We start from the raw sequence: 26888 nt of genomic DNA on the forward strand, positions 1-26888 counted from the left end.
TCACTCAGCACACCCTGGGATTCGAACTAGCGAACTCCAGGGGTGATAGCCAGCATCTTTACCACTGAGCTACCCAGGCCCCCTAAATCTTTTATGGGTTTTTGTATTTTTATGTTTGTGCTATTGCACAATGGGATTTCACATTGCCTCTGTGGACACTCAATATTCCATGACGTTTGGGTGAAAACTAAGAAGAATAAATACTTTCAAAATTTCAAATTTACATTTATCTTCCTTTAAAATCCTTACAGATTTTACACCAGTTAATAACCCGCTTTGGGATGTTTCCTATTGCTTTTAAAAAAAGAACTGTTGAACAAACAAAATCAAGGCAACATGATGCAGTACTGTCTTAAAGGAATATCCCAGGTTCAATACAATTTAACCTTAGTTGACAGCATTTGTGGCATAATGTTGATTACCACAAAACATTGTTTAGACTTGTTCCCCTTTTCTTTAAAAAAAGCAAAAATCTGTGTTACAGTGAGGCGCTTACAATGGAAGTGACATTCCCTCAACCAATCCTTAAATGTTAAAATATTCACTGTTTCAAAAGTGTAGCCACAAAAGGTAAAAAAAATATGTGTTAACATGATTTTAGTGTGATAAAATCGCTTACTAACCTTTTCTGTATGAAGTTATAGCCAATTTTACAATTTTGTTGCCATGAAGACGTAACGCTTAAACCCTAAAAACTTTGTTGCCATGATGATGTAATGTCAACAAACCCTAAAATAAAACAACTATAAAAATGATGATTTAAACAACTTTACAGCTCAAATAATACATGCATTTTAACAGAGGAATTAATGTAAGTGCTTTTATAAAATTATAAGCTTCACATTTCTGCCTTTTTAAACCATCAAAAAATTTGCACCATTCTTTTGTAAGTGTCTCACTGTAACCTCGATATTGGCTTTTTTGTTTTTTTAAAGAAAAGGAGGGAATAGATTTTTGTGGTACTCAACATTATGCTACAAATGCTGTCAATTAAGCTTAACTTGTATTGAACCTGGAACATTCCTTTAATGAATAGAACTTTTCTGTTTCTTAGAACTCACACTTGTCAGTCATCTATGATTTTTGTTGTTTAATCTTCCCATTCGGCATGAACCTGGAATATTCCTTTAATAATTGTCCTCAGTAACATTGCTTTGTTTAGTCAATGTGAATTTGTTTGTTCACTAAATGCAAAAATTATTGTTGAGAGAGCTACTAATTTCTTGTTCAGCGAACAATCAATTCACAGTACGAGCACTTTCATTTTGTCACCATTTCATTTACTTTTACATGCAGTTAACTGCAGTCTTTGTCTTTGAAGAGAGGTATGTCTTGCAAGGCAAGGAACATTGTTTGACGTAAACGCACAATAGACCTCAACCCTTAACACATAAACCTCAATAACAATGGCAACAATAAACAACTATAACAGCATTAATAAAGTCAGCAAACAGCAAAAAATAAGCATGAAACACAAGCTATGAAATTGTTTGTTCAGACAACTCTGTTAGGCTAGTTGGAACAACATATGGGGGGGAATATCGTTGGTCTAAAATGTGTGTTTTGTTTTTATGTAGATGCAAAGTAATTCACATTTTGTAGTTTCTGTGGCTCAAAAAATAATACTAATAATAAAAAACAAAATAACACACCATAAGCTGGATAAAATGCAATTTAATATTTTACAGTGTATGTAACAGAAGTGTTTGGAAATATATGCTGCATTAATACTGACATTTAATCAGATTTGTTGGGAATCTGTTCAATGAGAAATATCAGCGAGATATACACTACCGGTCAAAAGTTTTGAAACACTTACTCATTCTTTATTATAATATTTTTTTTCACATTTTATAATAATAGTAAAGTCATCAAAACTATGAAATAACATAAATGGAACTATGGGAATTATGTTGTGACTAAACAAAATCCAAATTAAATCAAAACTGTGTTATATTTTAGCATCTTCAAAGGAGTCACCCTTTGCCTAGAATTTGCAGACATGTAATCTTGACATTTTCTCAACCAACTTCTTGAGGTATCACCCTGAGATGCTTTTAAACAGTATTGAAGGAGTTCCCATCTATGTTGGGCACTTATTGGCTGCTTTTCTTTATTATTTGGTCCAAGTCATCAATGTGTGTGGCACGGTTTAGATGTGTTCCTCGTCTTCCTATACCTCTATCTCATTAAATGGATTCCATATGGGCTCATGAGGGTGGCATTGAGATCTGCGCTGTGGATCTAACACGCATTAGACAGCCATTGAATTTCTGTTAAACGTTAAAAGGAATTTTTAAATTGTTTAAAGGAATTGACTCGTTGTAAAGCAGAGACCTTCCCATCTGTCTGGCTTACTCACTCCTAAAGCAACATAATTCTAGAACATTTTATCACAACTTGATTTCATTGTGTTCTATCCATTTAAATTTGCTTTGCATGGGACTGGACAGGGAGAACAAATGTTGAAATTAAGTGTTATTTAATGCATTTTTGAGCAAGAAGAGAATAGGATAGAATAGATTTGTTAATGTTCTGTTATTGGTACACTGAAAAAATTATGTACTGGATTTGCTTAAAAATATAAACGATTTGTAATTATAAATACTATTCATTCAAAAGATCTTTTCAACTTGGCCAGACATTGCCATCATCAAGATGCAACACCATTTACTGTATGACTTCAAAGAAATTAAGAAAAAGTGCCAGCTTCTTTGGGTAGCTGATGTGAAGGGCATAAAGTAGCCCAAAAAGTCAGTGCACTGACCTAAGTTTTGACAAATGTCCCCAGCTCATTTTCAAGGGCAATCAATACATCCAGTGGGTTGAAAGGCAACTTTCGCTCTTCTTGCTCCAAAGCATTGATGGCATCTGCTCCTTTCTGTGCTTGGTCAAGCTTCTCTTCCTAAATGCATAGAAATAATCTTTGTCAAAATGTATATTAACAGTTTCCATTGTATTTATTTGCACAGTTAAATATCCTCAAAATCAATAATTAGAGAGTAAAAAGAAAAGTGATGCTTAAAGGGATAGTTCACCCAAAAATAAAAATTATCTTATTTACTCACCATCATGCCATCCCAGGTATGTAGGATTTTCTTCTGTTGAACACAAACAAAGATTTTTAGAAGAAATATCTTAGCTCTGTTGGTCCATTCAGTGCAAGTGAATGGTGGTCAAAAAGCACATTAAGGTGGCATAAAGTAATCCATATTACTCCAATGGTTTAATCCATATCTTCAGAAGATATGATAAGTGTGGTTGAGAAACAGATCAATTTTTAAGTACCTTTTTTACTATCAATCTCCACTTTCACATTTATCTTCTCTTGTTTTTGGGGATTCACATTCTTTGTGCATTTCACTACCTACTGGGCAGGGAGGAAAATTCATATTAAAAATGACTTAAATATTGATCTGTTTCTCACCCACACCTATAATTTCGCTTCTGAAGACATGGATTAAACCACTGGAGTTGTATTCATATCTTTTATGCTGCCTTTATGTGCTTTTTGTACTTTCAAAGTTCTGGTCACCATTCACTTGCATTGTGAGGACCTACAGAGCTGAAATATTCTTCTAAAAATCTTAGTTTGTGTTCTGCAGAAGAAAGTAAGTTACACACAACTGGGATGGCATGAGGGTGAGTAAATGATGAGAGAATTTTCATTTGAAGCACACAGCTATTCAACCACTGTACCAAATGCATACATTTATATGAATGTCAGCGGATATGTTAAAATGGTGCTATATAAATGAATAATGTCATCCAAATGTGTTTCCTACCTTTTTTTTTTTTTTTTTTTTTTGCCTTGGAAAAACTCTGATGACTCTTCTTTCAGATATAGTTGTAGACCTGCCAGGACTATAATTTAAATGACCGTATCCAGCTAGACAAAAAAACAAACAAACAAAAAAAAAACAATAGTATAATTGTAACTGACAAGATAAGCAACATGTATGGCTAGTTTACATTTAAGATTCATGACGAGACAATTTTCAACCACTGCAAACTGTGCTACATATTGCAGCAGTATTATACTTATAATGTGACTCTTTTTTACAAACCATCATACACATGTTAATATCAGGGTGTCTCCTTGACGCAAACCAAAAATGATAATTCTCTAATCATTTATGCAGTCTTATGCCATGTCAGACTCATTTGACTGTCTTCAGGGGAACACGAACAAAGATTTTTGATGGATGTATGATGCGTGTTTGTCCATATAATGGAAGTCAGTGAGGTTAAAAACTTTCAAGATCCATAAAGGCAGCATCAGTGTAATCCATATGACTTGAGTGGAAATGTTGGTTTGTGTTCCACAGAAGACAGAAAGTCATATGAGTTTGAGAAGGCATAAGGGGTGAGAAGGCCAAATGACAAGAGAAATAGCATTTTTGGGTGAACTACTAAAATCATTTGATTAAGCTGAAAAGTGAACATAAACCAACACTCAGCTAATGTAAGCTGGTTTCTCTTTAAGACGAAGGGGTTCGATGATACATTTGCATTGAAACATGTAGAAAGGTGATTTACTTGTTGGAGTTGCCTGTTGCCTGCTGAGTTTCTGCCGCGTGAGTGACGCCTGAGCAGCAGTTGAACATGAACTGTCTCTCCGGTGAAAAATCAGCGGGAATTCTTCGCCACTGTCCGACAATGAGAAAGCACAGTACTTTCCCATGAGAAAAGTATGGTGTAAGCGCCACATACAGAATATGAATTATTGTCATTGACAACCTCAGTGTTGTTTAAGGCAACAGTGAAACTCAATACAGAGACTGAATACTTCACATGATATTGATGTATTTATTCATGTCGTCTCAAACACTAACTGAACATGCAATTGATGAAGCTGAATATAAACCAACACTCAGAAAATGTTAGCTGGTTTCACGATGTACAATTTGAAGTTTGCATTAAACATTTTAAATTGGTGTAGAAATGCGATTAACTTACTGGAATTACCTGTTGTTTGCTGAGTTTCTGCGACGCGAGTGAGGAGTTGTAGTTGAAGGCCCTGAACAGCGGTTGAAGATGAGGAGTATCTGCCTGGTGAAAAAATGCACGGGCTCCTTTGTGTTTGTTCGACTGTAAAAATGTACACATCTAATTAGCCTCATGCAGCCAAATGTTTAATATACTTTAGATTTGCAAACGAAACGTAAGTTAACAACTTCTTCAAGCGAATAGAAACTTGAGTACACAGAAAATTGATAGCAACAGAAAAAAAAACTATGTTTAAAGTAATTTACCTTTGAACTTCTGGCAAAAACTTTGTGTTTTCCACCACGAGTTCTCCTCATCCAAAATGGCAGCCAGCCCCGAATAAACTTGCTTAAAATTCAGTCACATTCAGCATCATGTGGTTTCCCATGGAATCTTAAAAAATTAGGCTGGGTTGACTAAAATTCAGATTATTGTCACTTCACTCAAAATAATTAGCAACGTTTCTTTATTATTATGAGTACAGCATAATCTCAATATCTTGTGTCACAAATGTAGCATATAATTAAGGAAAGTTGACAGCATTACATTTTCAGTCAAATCTGTTTATTTTAATGAGCAATATTTGCTGAAGCAAGGAATCATTTTTTTGAGTGTGTTTAAAAAGTGTCTGTTATGCTGGAGTTTTGGTGGTTACCGTTGTGGTGAAGAATGGCGCTTGTGCTTAGGTTAAGGATGGACATTCACTTTCAAGTGATACTTGATTTTGAGTGCTTCTTAGTTTTGTAAACACTCACTATTAACTTTATAGTGCAATAGTTTCACTGTCCTTACATTTGCTCACTTGCCATATATGTATGTTAATAAAATTAAATTAAGTTGGACCAACATAAGACAATTTATGAAATAAACCTTAGTAAATTGAGTTTCACAAATGTTAATGAAGTTGAGTTAAAACTACTATAGTACATTAATTTGACCTAATCCAACTAAATGATGTTGGCTCAATGAAACTGAATGAAAGGCAATAAATTACTTGTAAAAAATGTTTGCAATTCCATTAAGGTTAATGACTTTCTTTTTTGAGTGTATAAGCAAAAGCAACGATTTACTTTATGCAGTGTAAAAGGAATTGACTAAAGCATAGGAATTAAAAGTTTGATTAGTATGTGAAAGTCCGATTTAATCTCTGAATGTGGCAGCTTTCTGTGTGTACAGTATGTATGTGTGTTCATGACATAAAGAATGTGTGTTAGTAATTACAGATAATGTGTGTAGGCAGGTGTTGGATGAGACGATATCACTTATTAATGCGCTTAGTAATCAGATTCCCGTAGCAGAGATGTCACTGAAACACACATACACACTTGTTCGGGTGCTCTATTTGGCATGAGCTCCGATTCGGATATTGAAATATGATATCATTTCCATTTCTGACCCCACACGTATGCTATGTCTGGTGAACATTGTCACAAATTTGCTGCAAGTTCACATGCAAATGTGTTTTGTGGCAAAATTACACCAAAATGAATCCAGAATCAGCTTTAGTGTTTTTTATTAAAAATCATCTTATATGGGGGGGTTCCCCCTTATTGTTATATTTTAAGCTAGATTTTGCTATGAGAATAGCCATAGAAACTGGCATGGCATTACAAACATACACACTTTGTGGCAAAATGTTTCCAGCAATTTGTTTGTTTATACATAAAACATAAACCAGAATTAAAAAATTTTTTTAACATAAGCTTTTTTTTTTGTAAGGATTTCCATTATTTGCATGAACATTTTTTATATTTGTCAGTTTTTACAGAAATAGTAGATAACGGACGGATAAACTAGCGATTTCATTCCCTGAACTGAAAGAAAGAAACTTCACAACTAGAGGAAGTCTTCTAGAGTGGTCCTAATGGCTGCTGGTGTACCACTAACAGCCCTCATCCTGACCCTCAGAAACCAAAAACAATTAGCTACCATAAACCAGAATAATTGGATCATTTGCATCTTCATATAATGTGTTTTATTTTTTGCCTGATCCATTAGACTAAACCAAAGCTCTTAAAAAGGGCACTAAAGATGCTCAATGCACAAGTAAGCAGGTACTCCAAGCTCTCTGGCATTAAGCTTTGATTCTAATAAAACCGTGTGTAGTTCAGCGGATTACAGACGTGTAACACGAGAGGTACGTCAGGCGTAAGGGTTGAATGATCTGTAGGGCTGAAAAAGTAAAATTTACAGTTAGGGCTGAAATGATTAGTCGACGTTATCGACAACGGCGACAATAAAAAATTGTCAACAAAAATTGTAATTGCCGAATAGTCGTTTGATCTCATTTAACGTAACATGAGACCACATTAAACTCTAATGATGGCGCGGGAGAGCAGCACTGCAGCTGGTGCCTGATTGAGAGGAAGAAGACACAGCTCACTGTCTAGATGCACTCTAAACTTTCCAAACAGTTTCAGGTAGATCGTAAAGTACGAGGGAATTATAATGCAAAAATACAAAATAAGTAAGAATAAATACAGAAGCTAAGGGGGAGAGATTGAAACTGCACCCGGCTGAGGCACACTCTGGCACAGGGATGCTCATCCCTCAAGCGCGCATGCATGCTGCAGCTAGATTATAACGTGATGGCTCGTGAGACTTATTGAATCATAATATATTTGTCACTGTGCATTTCTTATCATGAAGCAAATTGGCAATATGCAGCTTATTAGTAGGAGAGAGTTTGTTTGTTTTTTGTGAGTTAAAGATGGATTGAAGTGAACAGAAAGGTGAGAGAGGGTAGTCTTCGCCCCATTATACACTGCAACAAAATAAGTTTTTGATTTGTTTTTGTTTTGGCTTGTTTTCCAATATAAATATCTAAAACCCCTTTAAAACAATATACATTTTCTTTAGCAGCTATACTGCAGAATAATTTTTTTTTTATCTGAGAATGTTGAATATAATATTAAAAATACATATATTTTAAAATATCTAAAAATCCTTTAAAAAAGATGCATTCACCTGAAGCAGCATATAAGATATTTGACTTACTTTTAGAGAATAGATCTATATTTTAGAAGTATATTTTGTCTTTACTGCACTCGCAGAAGTATAACTTATAATTTATCAGTACTTAGTTTCCCTTCATGTAGCCCATGTTTTGGAATGACAATAAAACTTCCTTGAATCCTTATAAATAAGTGAAAAAATACACTTATATACAAAATACACTTATATTTAAGATACGTTCTCTTAAAGCAAGTAAATATCTTATATGTTGCTTCTTAAGTAAATGTATCTTGTTTTAAGGATTTTTAGACTATTTTAAATGGAAAACAAGATAAAAACACTTGATAACAGTAGTATTTTTGCAGTGAATTTCTTTACTGAATTAAACTTAATAAAAAGTATTTTTTCCCCTTAAAATCAGTGAATGTCATTTAGAGGTATTTTGTCCTTTATTGTTAGTAAGCACGTTTAATACAATCTTTTAACTCTGGGCACAAGCTGAATAATCGGTTAAGAACTAATGATTAATCGTTGCAATAATCGCAGAATAGACGAATAATCACTCTAATAATCCTTAGATTAATCGATTATCAAAATAATCGTTAGTTGCAGCCCTAATAACAATGAGAATTTGTATTTCACATATCATGTAGGCCTGTGAAAAACGACATATTTGACTAGTTGAGTAGTCTGTGGATTGCCTGAACAACTAGTTGACTGATCAGACTTTCAAATGAAGTATGTAATTTCTGTGCCACTAGTACCACCGAACAGAATTGCAAAAATAATGACAAACAGGTTCCCCCAAATACAGAAATTTGACAGTCATTTGTAAAGATAGGTTTAACATTTCTTTGGACATTGTTTTAAAGGAACTTTTATTATTTATCACAGTGTTGTTGAATCACTTTGCATAAAACTGCATATGTCGTAATGTATATCATTATCAGTGTTGGGTAAATTACTAAAACAAGTAATCCACTACAAATTATTAACTACTTTTAAATTATAATGAGATTAATTTAATGATTACTTGATTTGAAAAATTAATCACATTACTATTTACTTTAAATTACTTTCTAAAACACTTGTTTTTCTGCTCAAATTTAAAATAATGTCTATTTTCTCCTTGTTTATTGTTGCACACCCTTCAGCTTTCAATGCAAACAGACATACATATGAAAATTTGAATTGACATTTGAACTATATTATACATAAATATATATTTTTTTAGAAATATTTGTAACCCAAATAATGTACTCAAAAGTAATTACTTTCATAGGGGGCCTGGGTAGCTCAGCGAGTTTTGACACTGACTTCCACCCCTGGAGTCACAAGTTGGAATCCAGGGTGTGCTGAGTGACTACAGCCAGGTCTCTTAAGCAACCAAATTGGCCCAGTTGCTAGGGAGGGTAGAGTCACATGGGGTAACCTCCTTGTGGTCGCTATAATGTGGTTCTCGCTCTCAGTGGGGCACGTGGGGAGTTGTGTGTAGATGTCGCGGAGAATAGCGTGGGCCTCCACACGTGCTACGTCTCCGTGGTAACGCACTCAACAAACCTCGTTATAAGATGCACGGATTGATGGTCTCAGACGTGGAGGCAACTGAGATTTGTCCTCCACCACCCGGATTGAGGCGAGTCAATATGCCACCACGAGGACTTAGATCGCATTGGGAATTGGGCATTCCAATCTGGGGAGGAAAAAAAAAGTAATTACTTTCATTGAAAGTCAGTAACTGTAATCCAATTACAAGAATTTAACAATGTTATGTGTTACACTACTTTCTGTGCCTAAAAGGAATTAGATTACAGTCATTATTTTGTAATCCGATTACACCCAACACTGGTCGTTCTCGTCCAAAAATGTCAAGAATTGCGCGATTTATAGATTTTTGCTTGTATCGCACTCCCCTACGTTCTTGTGTTCAAAAACAATGTGCAACAGAACGCAGGGGTCTCAACACACTTTTTTAAAAATGTAACTACTTTTAAACTTGACATGCCTTAATGTCATAATGCAGTGACCAGTGGGGTCTGTCTGCATTTGTGTGGCTGTATTGCTGATGCTTTAAATTTAAGAGGGTTTTACCGTGCAAACTGTTTAACATCTAAAGCACAGAACACACTGTTAGCACACTATTTAAAGACCAGCCGCTAAAATGATCAAAACTTGAAAAAATTGAAAACTTGTCAATGTTACCAACTGACAAGTCGGTTGTTGGACAACTAGTTGACTAGTCGACCATCGTGACCCATCCCTTGTATAATCCTTTTATTAATGTCATTCTGTCTAATATTAAGGTTAGCCTCCGTGTGTATGACAGAGAGAGAAAAGGAGACGGTTGTTCTCATCTGAGTGCATTGTGGGAGTTCTCCCTTATTCCTTTGAGGTGCCAACAGACCAAATGAACCATCATGAACCAGAAGGTTTTGAGGTCACATTATCATTTGTTCTGTTTTTATGGTCATCGCTAAAAAAACTAGCTTTTATGGACAGACTCTTCATAGCTCATATGCTCCCTGTTTGAAAATCTTATGAATTGTATTTTTAATCAACAGCATCAAGTATTTTGGTAATTAATCATTTTGTTGTTTATCTAATGTAATGTTAATTTACCCCTGGGAAAGTACAAGCATAAGCAATACAAATGAAGGGAAATCACTCCCCTTTCCTCTTGCTGATGAAGCAAAATGATATGCCAGAAATCTTAGGACATGATGAATAAAAACTGTTTGAAAACTGCTGAAAGAGGGAGAAACTAGTTCCAGGATCAGGAAGAGAAATTATTTAAAACATTTCTACAAGAATGCTAATTATTATACAAACAACCTTTTCCCCCGGCATTTTAAGGCCTCATAGGCATGCTCCCTATGCAAAGGCATATTTATTGATGCTTAGTTGTAGAAATTAGGTTAATGGTGTCAGCACCTAACACATGACCGCCTACGTTTACATACATACCAGTACCTGTTCAGTATTTAGCAGCTCCTCAAAAGAGTAGAGGTCATTTACATATAGTATTAAAGATACAGTTACAAACAGCCTATTTAATATTATGGATCAGAGAGATAGGGTGAAAATTGGTGATGTAAAACTAAATAACGATTGTTTTTGATACAAAACACCTTTACTTTCCTTGGCATTAACATTTATAAGTGGACTTCTGAGGGAAAACAATTATTTTCAGAATCAGAACAAATGCTACAAAAATATAGAATATGGCCAGTTTAAGGTCTTAATTAGAGCTAGACCGATATATCGGTTTTACCGATTAATCTCTGCCGATAGTTACTTTTTGGAACTATCGGTTATCCGCAAAAATCTATGCTGATAGTTAGTGTTTTTTTCATTTTTATTTTGTATTTTATTCCTCCCATGTTCTCAATTAAAGTGAGGGCATGCAAAGAAAAAATTGACTGTATGGAAATGTACCCTATCATCACATACATTGTGTCTCCAACATCATGTTTTGTGAATAATAATAAACCTTATTCCTAATTAAACCTCATCTGGTGAAATATATATAAATACAAACTGTTGGGGGCCTGGGTAGCTCAGCTAGTATTGACACTGACTACCACACCTGGAGTCATTAGTTGGAATCCAGGGCGTGCTGAGTGACTCCAGCCAGGTCTCCTATGCAACCAAATTGGCCCGGTTGCTAGGGAGGGTAGAGTCACATGGGGTAACCTCCTCATGGTCGCTATAATATGGTTCTTGCTCTCACAATGCGTGGTGAGTTGTGCGTGGATGCCGCGGAGAATAGCGTGCAGCCTCCATACGTGCTACGTCTCTGCGGTCAACGCGCTCAACAAGCCACGTGATAAGATGCACGGATTGACGGTCTCAGACGTGGAGGTAACTGAGATTCGTCCTCCGCCACCCGAATTGAGGCGAGTCACTACGCGACCATGAGGACTAAGAGCGCATTGGCAATTGGGCATTCCAAATTGGGGAGAAAAAAATAAATAATAAATAAATAAATACAAACTGTTCATCTGGTTATATATAGGCTCTAAAAAAAATGTATTGGTAAATACTTAATATAGAGCATTGTATAGAGCATTGTAATGGAGACAAGTCTCTGTCATTTCAAAATAAGAGCCCCTTGTGTTTTTTGGGCTTGTTGGTTGAACAATAAATTAAATCTGGGATTTGATTCATTTTGGACTCTTGTAGCCTCTGTGTCTGTGCCCATTACAGTAAGGAAAGACTGAGAATTTTTTAAAACATGTTTTAGATCGAATTTAAAAACTATCGGCCGATTAATCAGTTATCGGCTTTTCCACCACCTTAGCTATCGTATCTGTAAAATCCATTATCGTTCGACCTCTAGTTTGTATCTGCATGTTCTGAGTTGTGGACCATTTATGGACCATTTTCTGCTCCTGTGGGCAAGTTGTGCTTTAGACACCTTAAAAATTGAGACCCAGCTATTTTCATTTGCACTCACTGCTTGAAAAATGTTCATTTTTACCCATCTCTTGTTGTGATTAATTATTTCTTGTATGAGTTTTCTCTATTTTTCCTCAGCTTCCTCCTCTGGTGTTGCATCTCTTTCTCTGTGTGTATGAAAACAGAAATAGCTGCCCTTAAGTCAAACATGTTCTCTTGCTGTGTGTGAACAAGACTTACAGTTGTGAGCAATGACATGGTTTCATTATTGAATTTCACCAAGCAGAGCGCACTGTGCTGTTGCGTTGTTTCAGGTTGTGTATATATACTGTATAGTGCTTTTGACAAAACAGAACTTATTAGATATATGCACTAACACAATTTTAGTGACTGAAAATCTAAACCAAGGAGTTGTAAGCACCCCGAAAAGGTATTTGGATGCTTAAGCCATACTTAAAAACAGTTCTAGGGATGTGCAAAACTACCAATTTTCATTATCAACTAGTCAGTTGGTTGTTTGAATGACTAGTTGACTAGTTTGTGTTCAGGATAATGTATACAGTAATTAGGCTCCGTTATGTTCATGTGACCCAGATCAGAGGCGTTTCAGAGGGATATACGGATGCTAAGCACAGCACTTCAGCATGATAACGAATGGATATTCAACAAACAAATAGGCTAAATAACTATAACATCATATTGCACAAAACTATCAAAGAAAAAAAACAAAAAATAAGAAAGGCTCCAATATAGAGCAGATCCTGAATGCAGAATGATGCCCTTTAATGTAACCGGACTGCTTCAGGGCAGTCCTTGCTGCACATTCAAAAGCGCATAACCGTAAAATTGCTGGTACACATCTAGTTCACGACATCAAGCAGTTTAAACCTTTTTTTACTGCAACTATTTATTTAAGCAGTGTCAGACAGTATCAGCAAAAGACTTTGATCTCTCCACAACACTTCACAGGTACGGAAGTATTACTCGCAACAGAGGATTTAACATCCAACAGTGATCGTGATCGAAATATGTTGTTGATTCGGCAATTTGATTGCTGTAACAACAGCCAATAAAAAGACTAAACTATAGGATTAAAGAGACAAAAACTTCTTGCAGAAGGTTTTACTGTACAGTCAGTTGTTGGACGACTAGTCGATTAGTCGACCACCCTGGCATATCCCTAATAGTTGCTACACCTATGTTTCTGTGAAATGATTTTTACATGGCTCTTTGCATGTATCATTGCAGTTTCCTGGTGAAATGAACACTACAATAACAAATCATGAGTAAATCTGCAGATTATCAGTTCATAAACACTTACTTAGTTTTCTCTCTCTTCCTCACACAATGTTATCTTATGATATCTAAACCCTTGTAAGTGTACATTTTAATGTTTGCATTATATAACCAACTACATTTACTAGCTTATTCATACATGATCAAGTCATGTCATAGCTCAACTGATGATGCCCAAACATGTTGCCTAGGTAGGCAGTCTCACTATGTTTTGAGACACAGCCCAAGCAAGTGCCAAAACTGATGTAACTACGAATTCCACATTGAAACAGGCAGAGATTTTATACTCTAATAAAGATCCTCGTGACAGGACACAGTGAGTTTTAGCAGTGGTGTTTGCAGGAAACTCATCTCTAAATTATATTTTACTAATGTGCTTTTGCAGAGCGCTGTTGTTTTGATGACATTTTGATTCTAGTAGTGCAAAAAGCCATAACGGAGATGTAAATTCAGTCTGATTGAAAATGAGGAAGAGAGACAGAGATGAGGACACAAAGAGGAAGGTGACAGGTGAGAGAAAAGGTAAAGAAAAGAGAAAGAGGAAATGGTACACACACACACACACACACACACACACACACACACACACACACACACACACACACACACACACTAACAACAGTTTTCTGTATTTTTAATAGCTTCTTTGAAACTTGTGGGGGAAGTTCATATTATGATTGTTTACTTGTTCCAGAGAACTCCAGTGAGGCCCAAAGAGATGACAGGGGCTACTTTGTGTGTGTGTGTGTGTGTGTGTGTGTGTGTGTGTGTGGGCAGGTTTGGGTGGTTTATGAAGAAATTTTTTTAGGTTACAAACTGGTAATTACAAGGGTATTATGTTATAAATGTACTTTATGAGGACATTTCTAGTGTCCCCATAATTCAAATTGCTTAAAAAAAAAAAAATACTAAATTATGTTTTATTGAAAATGTAAAATGTATAAATGCAGAAAGTTTTTTGTGAGGGTTAGGTTTAGGAGTAGGGTTAGGGTTAGGGGATAGAATCTATAGTTCGTACTGAATAAAAATCATTATGTCTATAGAGAGTACTCATAAGGATAGCTGCACCAACATGTGTGTGTGTGTGTGTTTGTGTGAGTGGGTGTGTGTTTGTGAATGGGTGGGAAAGTACAGTCTGTGTTTGTTAAACTCATGGTGGCTCTCAGGTGGCCAATTATGACACTCATAACAGGAAAGAGACACTGATGCAAATATATTAAGAGCCAAATATTGTTCCCAAAATGTTAAATCACAATGTCATTTTTGTCTGTGTGCGTGTGCGTGTGCGTGTGTGTGTGTGTGTGTGTGTGTGTCAGTATGCATTAGAATATACCATGGGTTTCAGAATCTGAGCACACATTGAAAGTATAGGATTCAAAAAGATGTAATATTAACAAGAAATATTTAAGATTCTGCAGTATTTCACTAATGTCACTATTCAATCGTTAGCATACAGTATTTGTGACATTGGCCATGTTGAAGCTGAAGTATGTCATTTCTGCGACGCTAGTGCCACCCAACAGTAATGTTGTTGGGGCGGGTCTAAACGGCTCACTAAAATAGTAACATTTCCAGTGGACTTTTGAACCTTATTGGATGTCCATGAGATTCCAATGTGCAAGAATCTCACACACACTGTAATGTGTTTGGAGGACACAGCTGCAGTGTGACACTTCCTGTCAAGTGTTTGACACATGCTCTGATGGCTCAGAACCAACAGTTTTACAGCAGTTAAAAAGTGACGCATGCTGCAGTATGGAACGTAGCTTCCCTTTTATTTTGCTTGTCTGTCTTCTTCTCTGCAATCTAGATTGACAGTCAAACACAAAACTGTGTGACAGAACAGAAGTGCATTCTGATGCACACATACACCTTTGTTTTTATATCATGGTGAAGACCTCCCGTTGACTTCTGTTGTTTTTATATTACAGATCTATTGATATTTTCTATCCCCTACCTCTAAATCTAACCCTCACACAAACCTTCATTAAGACATTATTTAGTATGCTATTAAGCCGTTTTCCTCATGGGGATCCTTGGCTTGTCACTACAGTGTAGCTTTCTCTTTTTTTCTATAATGTTGAGGACATTTGTTCCCAACAATGTTAGCAAAACCTGACCCAAACAGGGCTATAACCAATCTGTTATCGTCAAAAACAAATCGTAAATTTTTATATTGCTACATTTGATCCCCCATTAATCCTGAATATGTGGTTATGTCTTTGCCACATATCTCCTCTTAAAGGGGAAGTATTTCAATTTTTTTTTAACATAATTATGTGTCCCAGTGTTTGTAGACAACCACAAAATATGGTAAAAGACCATCCCCTCTTTTCTTTCCTTTCCCCATCAATAAAAAACAGTGTCTCCGTACGAGCCGTTCAGGTTTGCAGCCCCTTATGATGTCAAAAGGGGAAAGGTACCACCCAAAGCTGGTGAAGAGATCCACCCGAGTTGCTTAGATCCACCCTCATTAAAACCTGAGCGAGCAGCGTACAGTCCGCCATATTTATCTCCTCGCTAGAGCCGCTTGTGCTAACTCGGACTGCTTCATCAACGATGGTCAACACAATCCTGGATTTGCTTCAAAGCTACGGATCAAGGATGGATCGATACAAACTCTCCGTGACCCAACTTCAGATTTGCAAGTCATAAGTTTCGCACTTTATACTTTTTTAATGTTTGCAATTTGCTTGTTTGCACATTGCGTGAAAAACGTGTGTTGTGAAAACATTGTGCTTTGTGTAACGTAGCAACTAGTCCCTAACTACCTTATTCCACAACAATGAAGCTGTAGCTCTGTTTCGGTTACGATATAAACTGATTGGCGTCCTCCACAGTCCCGCTTGAGTGGTCATGCAATGAAGATTTTCCGTGTAATAAAACCGGTCATTATTTCAAAAACAATTATGAAATGATAGTGGTATTTTCGACAACTATAGCTGTTTTTCATATTTCATAACTCGACCTTTGTTATCTCCGTGTTATTTATAATTTTTTAACTGTTTAAATTCTCCTGCATTGTTGTCGCTGGGGTATCCATGGCACCAGCAGGAAAGGCACATCCCACTTCCAGCTCCTTTGCATTTAATGCTACAGACACTAAAACAGCCCGTTTGGAACAGGGCTACAAAACAGGGATATAAAGGCATGGTAGAATAAACAGCAAATCAGATGTACACAAAATGTTCTAAAATGAGATAAAAAAATTTTTTTAATAATTTGTATAAACTTGGGGGAAAAAAAGTGTTAGCTATACATAGAAAAATCTATTAATACATTTTGGAACTGACACAAAGGGAAAGTTAACACTTTTCTTAATCAGCCAAGCGAACTCGGTTATCGGCAAATGCTGATAATAGCAAAAAGGCCACATATCGGCCTGGTTTTATCTCTATCACTAGACAAAACCTCTGTCTAAATGTTGTAATCCCTCAGAAAAGGTCAAAAGATTTCTCTTATGTGTCTCATCCTGCTGTTAGAGTATGTAGATGTGGGTTAAATACACATAAGAGTACATTTACAGTCTTTTTTGAGGATTATTTGTGCAGGTCATATAGGGCATGTGAAGGGGGTGTTACTCTTGTGTGTGAAACTGAATGCCATCAGTGGCATGTTTAGATATAGTAAGGACTTGTTCCTGGAATCATCTTTCATATCAGACGTGATAAACTGACCTTTTTTTAAACATTAATTCCTGATCATTTGCAAAATCTTTCAGTTGTACTGAGGTAAATAATATTTCAAGCAAATTCAGAGAGATGTGTTACACCATAACAGCCAGTAATTCATGTACTGTATTAGGAGTGCACAATGAAAGAGCTTTTTCTAATTTAATACATTAAAAATAATGTACATTTACAAATTATATTATCAGCGTTAATAATATGTGAAAAGTTTATATGAAAACTCTTATTTCATACTGAATGTGGCTCTTTTGCTTTAATGGCAGCTCATTTGCTTTCTTTTGATAAGTGATCTAGAAATAGTGCATCTCATTTTTCTTATTCATTATCTTATGTCATAATGTTTATTTGTTTTACATATTCAAATATCTTCTAAAACTTTTAGACTAGAAGCTTTATATTTTCTTGTATAATATCAATGTGTGTACCGGTGTATTTTCCTTCCTCTTAAACATATTTTCCTATTCAGACATATTCAGATTGTCTGGTTGTGTAGTTCTGATCATTGCTACTATCAGTTTTGTGTTTCCTGTTGTGACTGCATGATCAATTCACTGTATTTTTCATTTATAACAGACTGAAACATCTAATAGACTGCTTATATCTCTGTTTAATAACTGCACTGTTATTAATATTAAGAGGGTTATGTAAAGAGATATAAAATCAGTTCCTATACTAGTGTGAGTTGTGATTGAACTGCATTTTGTTTTTTGTTTTTTGTTTTTTTTAGCATTTTCTGTCAGAGTGTTGGAAACAGTACAGTAAGTAACACTACAGTAAGGGTTATAGGTGTGTATGTGTGTGTGTGTGTGTGTGTGTGTGTGTGTGTGTGTGTGTGTGTGTGTATGTGTATTCACATACTGTATGGCCCACTTTTAGTCCATGTCTTTTTAAAACTAGTGGCTAATATTAAAATATGTACTTCTAATGGCTTCTAATGGCTTAAATTGAACATTTATATAGTTTTTAGCACCTGATTTTGCCCCTCTATAGTATACTAGATTGTGAAATAGTGGGTCCTAAATTATAATACTTGGAAAATAGTGTCAAAGATACTTTTCACACTGGTCTCATAGAATCACGTTATTAGACTTACATTTTTGTAAAAATATTTTTATGTGGCACGTTGTACGTATTGCAGCAGTTTCCTGGTAAAATAAACACTAGAGCCACAGCAACAATGACTTTTATTCTCTTTCACACAAATCATGAGTAAATCGACAGATTATCAGTTCATAAACACTTTCTTTTCGCCCCTATTCCTTACACAATGCTATCTTATGACATGTAAACACTTTTACTGTAGCGCATGACTTGTAAGTCGATACATTTTTATGTTTGCATTGTACATTTACAAGCTTGTTCATGTGCGATCATGTTCGCGTTAGCTCAACCAATAGAGTGTTGCAGGACCGGGGTACGAGTCCCAAAGTGCACACGTGTGCCGAAAGTGTCATCGAAGCAACACAAAGTGACATGGTTGCGTTTTTCATCTCACATTGGCTTTTTATGACACTATTGGTTAGGTTTAGGATAAAGGTTTAGGGTAGAGAGGTAGGTTTTCTCGATTTAAATCTACAAAATGTTACCCACTTTTAGAGCCACACAGTGGACATTTCACCTCGGAACTGCAGCGATACATGTAGGGAACCATGTAATATAATTCTGAAAAAATGTTGCCACGGTCACTTAATTTTCATGAGATCAGGCTCGTACTATTCTAGCCATGCATGCTTTTTATGGCTAATTATGCGACTATGCAAAAAAGTGATCTGTGCTATCAAGATATCAATTTTATGATGTGGTAGTCTAAATACTTTACCATTCCCAATGCAGTATGTACTTTTTATACTTGGTAAAAGTATGCAGATTGATTGGGATCATTGGCAGTAGTAGAGGAAGTTCCTGCTCATGCCTGGCCAGTTGTCTTTGCCAGACAGGAAGCCTGGCGTACATTGCAACTGCTAGCATCGGTTTAGTGTGGTGAAATGCCAATGCATAAGATAAAAAACTACAGTCTTAATGCTTCTTTTAAACCATACATGTGACCTGCTTCATCATTTTAAGCCCCTTTTTCCCAGAGACACATTTTGAGTTTTATGCACTAAATTAAAAAGGAAAGCATTTAAATAATTCACTCGAGAATGGTTTAGAGTAGAAAGATAATTAGGGATGCACCAATACCAATTTTTTATTTTTCTTAATCAGATTAGAATATCTATACGTCACTGTGTGTAACTAATTGTGGAAACTCTTTTATATGTAAAGACAAACCTGTAGCACATTATTTCAATAAAAATGTGTAGCCTATTAAGAGAAACTTTAAGCAATAAGGCATGAGAGGCCGTGCTATATTGTGAATATAGTCATGGCTGAAGGGTGTTTTTAGGCATGATGCTAAGAGTGCGTGCATGCAACCCCTTCAGTCGTGACTATATTCACAATATGGCACAGCCACGAGTGCCTTATTGCTTTTATAAAACGGTCACCACATAATAAAAATTTTAAGTATGCAAATGTAAATGTAAATTTTATATTTTGCGAGTAAAATCATTAAATGCCATCCTTTTTCCAAAAAATATAGTCCCTGGCAGTAAACAGCAAACAGAACATTGCTATGCATCAAGAATAACTGTCGGCTATGGGTGCTGCGCAGTGATACAAATTGAAGTTCCGTGAAGAGGTCAGAGCTGTTGACCAATCAGCATCCAGGACCAGAACTATATGTTTTATAATGTTAAAGGTGCTCTAAGCGATTTTAGACATTCTAGAATTTCCACAAGCTGTCAACCTGAGCCATTGGACTAGCCACGGCCCCTTTTCCCAAAACCCCGCTCTACAAAGATACCAAAAGAGCTTTATTGAGGCAGACACGAGCAGAAACGGTTGTCAAAAACAACAGCAGCAAAATAGCGCCCTCAACTGACAACTGTTATGAGCAACATGGCAAACAAATGGCATTATGCCTCAATAATTCTCTGCAAATATAATACTAGAACATGCAAAATGATTGACAGGCAGAAAGCTTCATTGTCTGCGGCCCACGGACAAATTTTTGTTTGCTGTTTACAGAGTCTAGAGCTGTCACAGAGACCGGTGAGATATCTCAGGACATTTATTTCAGTAATATCTTTCAGGGAGTAGGAAAAATGTGTGTACACATAATAATAATAATAATAATAATAATAATAATAATTGTAATTAACTTTTAGAATTGTATTATACAATAGTATATATTCGGTCATGCCTTCTTAACATTAAAAATCTTGTGCTTTTATTTTGGCGGAACACTCCTGGAAGTCCTTTTGAGTGTGTGTATGTAGCCTAGTTTAAAGTAATTTAATGTGTTTCTTATTCAAAATCTGGTGAATTATTCATACGGTGCTGTTCTCAATGCTTGTTATAAGCAAACCGAACTATCGAGCATTTAAACCTAAGATGTTGTCCATGTGTAGCGCTCGCATATTGCATGCCACTTGAAGAGATAACCTGCAGCACATCACAAGCCATGTGCGTGCCGTGAGTGTCTGTGTGTCAACAGAGAAGTGTGTATTCACTGAAACGTACTGCGCATGCATCCTATATATTTAATCATTGAAGGCAGCCTCTTTTGCATTTCAATAGCCTATCATTTGCTTTCAAAAGCACAAGTCATATGAACTAATGGTGCTTTTATTGTACTTTTATGTAATACACTATCCGGTTAAAAATGTGGATTGGTGCATCCCCAATAATAATTATATCAGTAGAAAGCTTAGATTTACTTTTCCTTCTTAAATGTTTCTTCTTAAAGTACGTAAAACTGACATGTTTTTCTGGGGCAAAGTGACTCCGAATAGTGGAGCGGGTCACATATATTTCTACATCATTGACATATAGCAGATTTAGTCTTTAAAAACATAATTCTTCCATTAAATTTCATGTTAATACTACGTACTGACAACTCATTCATCCGTGTGCACCTTGGCGCATGTTTACATACAGTAAATGTGTGTTTGCTTGTATATGTGTGAGAAAGAGGGTGAGTTGTTGGAGCTGAGCTTCGTGAATGAGGCATATTTAGTTTCTTCTGGTCTTTTTTTTTTTTTTTTTTTTTTTAGTGTCTCCCCTTTTTCTCCCCAATTTGGAATGCCCAATTCCCAATGCACTCTAAGTCCTCATGGTGCCGTAGTGACTCGCCTTAATCTGGGTGGCGGAGGATGAATCTTAGTTGCCTCCGCATCTGAGACCGTCAATCCGCGCATCTTATCACGTGGCTTGTTGAGCATGTTACCGTGGAGACATAGAGCGTGTGGAGGCTTCACACTATTCTCCGCGGCATCCACGCACAACTCACCATGCGCCCCACCGAGAGCGAACCAAATTATAGCAACCACGAGGAGGTTACCCCATGTGACTCTACCCTCCCTAGCAACCGGGCCAATTTGGTTGCTTAGGAGACCTGTTTCTTCTGGTCTTAAGCTGTTAAACCGGTTTATTTGTTGAGATTTCTCTCAGTGCTGGAGCACAATGCTGCTTTTGTGAGTGCTGGACAATTGATTCGAGCTAATGACCTGCACACTGTGAAACCAGCTTGAACAATGAGAACTTGAAAGAGAAAATTACTACATACCTTTGCATTCACAGTTATAATTGAGCTACAGTGGGTTTTTGCTTAGTCACGCTACAATCTTTATCTGTCTGTCCAAGTATACACAGTGCATATTCGCATATATGAAGGAAGGAACACGTAATTTTAGTCGGAAATCAAACCTTTAAAATACCTTAAAATACTAAATCATTTTTTAAAAATCTAAAAATGGCAAAGGATTCTGTGAGGGTTAGGGTAATGTAGAGTAATGCCAATGTAAAAGTAATAGAAGTCTAATGATAATGATAGTAATGCCAACATGAGAAAATATAGTAAACATACTAAATAATGTCTTGAAATTCTACAAAAAAAAATCTGTGAGAGATAGGAGTGAGGTTAAGTGAAAGAAAATATAATTAGCTCAGTATAAAAACAATAGAAGTCATTGCAAAGTTCCCACCATGGTAGAAATTCAAACGTGTGTGTTTGGTTAGGAAAGCCACTGTATGTTATCATATTATCCCAGTCGTGTGTCTACAAGCTCGTGGACAAATGAACATGCTCTGGCTGTCAGATTTATCTATGAAGTCTGTTGTTTGTGTGACATCAATCTCTCTGCAGCTCTTTGTGCCATTGTGTGTGTAAATTGTCCATCTCCTGTTTCACTCCACCATAGAGCACAAGAAAGAGATGGAGAGCTGCACCTAAGCTCCAGGCCTGCCCAGGGGAATGACCTACCAATGTGTCCCAGCACTGGATACGCCTCTTGGGGCAGCACGGGCGGGTCTCTCCCTGCTTTGGAGGCTGGAGGGTTTCAGGTTGTGCAGTAAAACAATATAAAGTCAATACAGCTACCGGCTGCTCTGCAAAAGCACTTAATATTGAGAGAAATAGAACAAAGTGTTATAAAGGGCTGAAAAATCACTGCACATACCAGTTTTTGTTAGGATATATGTTGAGAATTGCATACTACATAATAGTTTTGGGAGAAAGTAGTGAAAAGTATGTGTACTGTGCATAGTATGCCACAATGGAATGCACTTGACTTGACCTTCCATTTCATCTGTGACAAATTAATCCGACTTCTATTGTTTTTATATAAAGCTAATTATAATTACTACACCCTATGGCCACATCCAAACTAATACATTTTTGGTTCAAAAACATTGATTTTGCCATGGTTATGCCTCTCATCCACACTGGAATGCTGTTTTCCTCCACCTGAAAATTGAGATTTCAGAAACACTCTTGAGCACTGTATCCTTTGGAAGTCAATGAAATTTGGAAATGGAAAACTGAGTCTTCAACCAAAAACATATTAGACATGACTTGACCATAACCCAAAAAGTATTTTTAAATAAAACAAAAAAAAATTTTTATTTTTTTTTATTCTAAAAATCCTAAAGGTTTTCCTTTTGGGTCAGGGGTAGGGTTACAGAGGTTTAATGGGGTCTGATGTTGTCTAATGGGGTTTGAAGTGGTCTGACGTGGTCTCTAGGGATTTTGATGTGGTCTAATATGGTCTGAATTGGTTTCTTAGAGGTTTGATGAGTCTAATGGGGTCTGATGTGGTCTAATGGAATCTGATGGGAAGGGGTTTGATGTGGTTTCTTGGGGATCTGATGATGTCTAATGGGGGTCTGATGTGGTCTAATGAGGTCTGATGTGGTCTCTATGGGTTCTTATGCGGTCTGGTGTGGTTTCTTGTGGGTCTGATAAGGACTGATGTAGTCTAATGTGGTTTGAGGTTGTCTGAAAGTGTCTGTTGAGGTCTCTAGGCATTCTGACGAGGTCTGATGTGGTTTCCTGTGGACCGGATGTATGTAGTATGATGTGGTCTCTAGTAGTTCTGATGAGGTCTGATGTGGTGTAATGTGGTTTGAGGGGGTCTTAAGTGGTCTTTTGTGGTCTCTGGGGGACAGATGTGTGGCAATGAAGTTAGGGTTAGGTCGTCTGATGTGGTTTCTTGAGGATCTAATGAGGTCTAATAAGGTCTGATGTGGTTTCTTGAAAGTCTGATGTGGTCTCAAGGGTTTCTGATGTGATTGAAAGTGATCTGTTGGGATCTGAAGGGGTCTGATGTGGTTTCTTGGGGGCCTGGTGATGTCTGATGTGGTCTAATGAGGTCTGATGTGGTCTCCAGGGGTTCTGATGCGGTCTGTTGTGATTTATTGTGGGTCTGATGGGGTCTTATGTAGTCTAATATGGTTTGAGGGGTTCTAAAGGTGTCTGTTGAGGTATCTAGGGGTTCTGATGAGGTCCAATGTGGTCTAATGTGATTTGAGGTGGTCTGTTGTGGTCTCTGGGGGTCTGAAGTGTAGTAATGAGGTCTGAAGTGGTTTCTTGGTGATCTAATGAGGTCTAATTTGGTCTTATGTAGTTTCTTGGAGGTCTGATGTGGTCTAATGTGGTCTGATGTTATCTCAAGGGGTTCTAATGTGGACTTATGTGATCTGTTGGGATCTGAAGGGTTTTCATGTGGATTTTTGGGTGTCTCATGAGGTATGATGTGTTTTTTTGTGGGTCTGATGTAGTCTGATGTGGTCTCTAGTGGTTCTGATGAGGTCTAATGTGGTCTTTCTGTGGTTTTTATTGTTCTTTATGACTTTGTCTTTTTGGAAGGTATAACCTTCTGTATAACCTTAAAACAGCAAGCTTTTAAAACTATTTGAACATTCAGGCCAGGCTTTTTCAAGCCAGCATCAAAGTTTGGCTTGACAAACTTTATCTGGTTTATAGAAAGCTATAGTTATACAATGACTAGACTAACTTTACCACAATAGAAAACTTATTTATAATAATTTTCAACTTTGAGGATGTCCCCAATGGTAGATTTTGTCTGATTAAGCTTACTTCTTGTGGCAATTTTGGCCCCAAATTAAAGCTATTAAAACATAAACAATGCTGGAAATTGGTTTGTTAAATGAGACCTCTGTATAGCTTAGTGTGTACTAGCAGAGAGTGAAAGAGAGACATTGAGAAAAGCACATTGTTGGAGAGAGGTCTGACTCAGAGAAATGGAGAGCTATGAACAAAAAGTGAGGAGAAACTAATCACAGAGAAAGAGAGAAAAGATAGATTGGGAGACTACTGTAGGTAAGAGAGTCCCCTATTGATGCAGCTGTTTGTCTGGTGGTCTTGAGTCTGGTGAATAGCTGTGGTTTTCCTGTATGTGCCCGACTGCATAGGAAAGAGTTTGAAAACCCACCCATAGTTTCACAAGATCCCCATTTCATTCAGTCTCTCTCTCTCCCTCTGGTTAGTATGGCTGGCAGAGCTGATTGGTCGAGAGTGGTTTAGCTGTAATGGTTGGATTGGTTGGTATTTCTGGTTGGGCATTTAACAAAAGTTTTCTGAAAACACAGCCAGTTTTATGTACTGTAGCATACAGAAACTTTGGCCAGTGAGCAACCACCATGTACACCCTAGCGACCATATAGCAATACCCTAGCAACCATGCAGAACCCATTCTCTCTCTCTCTCTGTCTCTCTTTCTCTCTAATGGATCCGTTTGGCACAGCGCAGAGATTTCACATCTCACTAACCCACAATATGTCCTTGTCACAGCCAATACATCTGTGATGCTGAAATAAACCCTGTGCTTGGGAAAAATGCGAGGTCACATTGTAGTTTTGTCTAGGTCAGTTATGATTTGCTGCCTGCGTGTGTGTGAGGGAGAGATCATGGTGATTAATGGCAAATCATAAAGCAGCTGGGCTTTTTAATGCGCTTCAGCTCTTCAATAAAAGCTTTATATGCTGCTGCTATTTGCTCTTTAAAATTGCCACAAAACCACAAGAGTAGACAGTAGGGGTGTATCGGTTCAAATTTCTCACGGTTCAGTTTGTATCACGGTTTTAGGGTCACGGTTTCGGTACAGTTCGGTATTTGTTATGTTCAAGGAAAAAAAAATATATTACTGCCAAATCCAAAGTTAAAATATTCTATTTGGTAACAGACACCTCAAGAGATTTGCCCTCACTACAAATCACCATGGTTTTACTACAGTAACCATAGTTTAAACATGGTTTTTGTAGTAAAATCAAAGTGACCACAAAATTAACATGATTACTCTCATGGTTACAATACTATAGTAAAAGCATGGTTACTATATGGAAACTACAGTATTACTGTTGTAAAACCGTGATGACATCAGTCCTTGTTATTACAGTCATGGTTACTACAATATTACTATAGTAAAACCATGGTTAATTTTCGTTAGGTTCCTTAACTAAAAAAAAACATTCTCTAATTACTAACTCAACATTTTAACTTAATACCTGCACTATTACGTGACATGCATCAACATAAAGTGCATTTCAAACTCAACTCAACATATATTCAACGTTCAGGGTCTGTACATCACTATAGAAGAAATAAACTTGCTATTAAAATGAATACGAGAATGGATGTCGTAACGCAACTTGAGTATTTTAATCATACATGGAAATCCCACATCTTCATCAATGGAGTAAGGGCAACATAACTTTGGCTATGAACACCCCAAGCATATTTTTTTTTGTTTTGTTTTGTTTGTTTTTTTAGCAGAGGTTTTGCATGTTGGTTCCAAAAACCAACTTCAAAGCCTGTAAATTCTACCCTCCAAATTATATCTTCACGATCATCATATTTTTGTTATAACTCTTGGATAAACAAGCGAACAAAATTTGAAAGTTTGCTGGTTTTAATGCGTTTTGGATGGTTTTGCATCATCAAGTATAGGTTAGTGCAACTTTCAGAACTATTATGTCTGTAATGATTTTTCTCATTAATGTGAGAACAAGAATGATTATAAATTAAATATTACATATTCTTAGGAGGGCCAACCCTTCTACATTCTGTGGCTATATTTATTTCTGGATTGTGCATTTGAAGTCACAGAGTTGTCACATTTTGTTCGGGGCAGGTTGTCACATATGTTTTAAGTGCCATAAATGTGCAATTTATCAAATAAAATATTTGTTGTCCATAACAGTGTTTTGATCATTTTTATG

The 26888-nt window shown here is 36.6% G+C and overlaps 1 protein-coding gene across 1 annotated transcript in view; it reads left to right on the forward strand.

The window, feature by feature from the left end:
* Positions 1-26888, forward strand: part of LOC127412847 (alpha-1,3-mannosyl-glycoprotein 4-beta-N-acetylglucosaminyltransferase B) — a 153344-nt gene that overhangs the window by 32470 nt on the left and 93986 nt on the right. The window lies entirely within an intron of this gene.

Source organism: Myxocyprinus asiaticus, chromosome 22 (assembly GCF_019703515.2).
Source record: "Myxocyprinus asiaticus isolate MX2 ecotype Aquarium Trade chromosome 22, UBuf_Myxa_2, whole genome shotgun sequence".
In the NCBI taxonomy this organism is placed as follows: Eukaryota; Metazoa; Chordata; class Actinopteri; order Cypriniformes; family Catostomidae; genus Myxocyprinus; species Myxocyprinus asiaticus.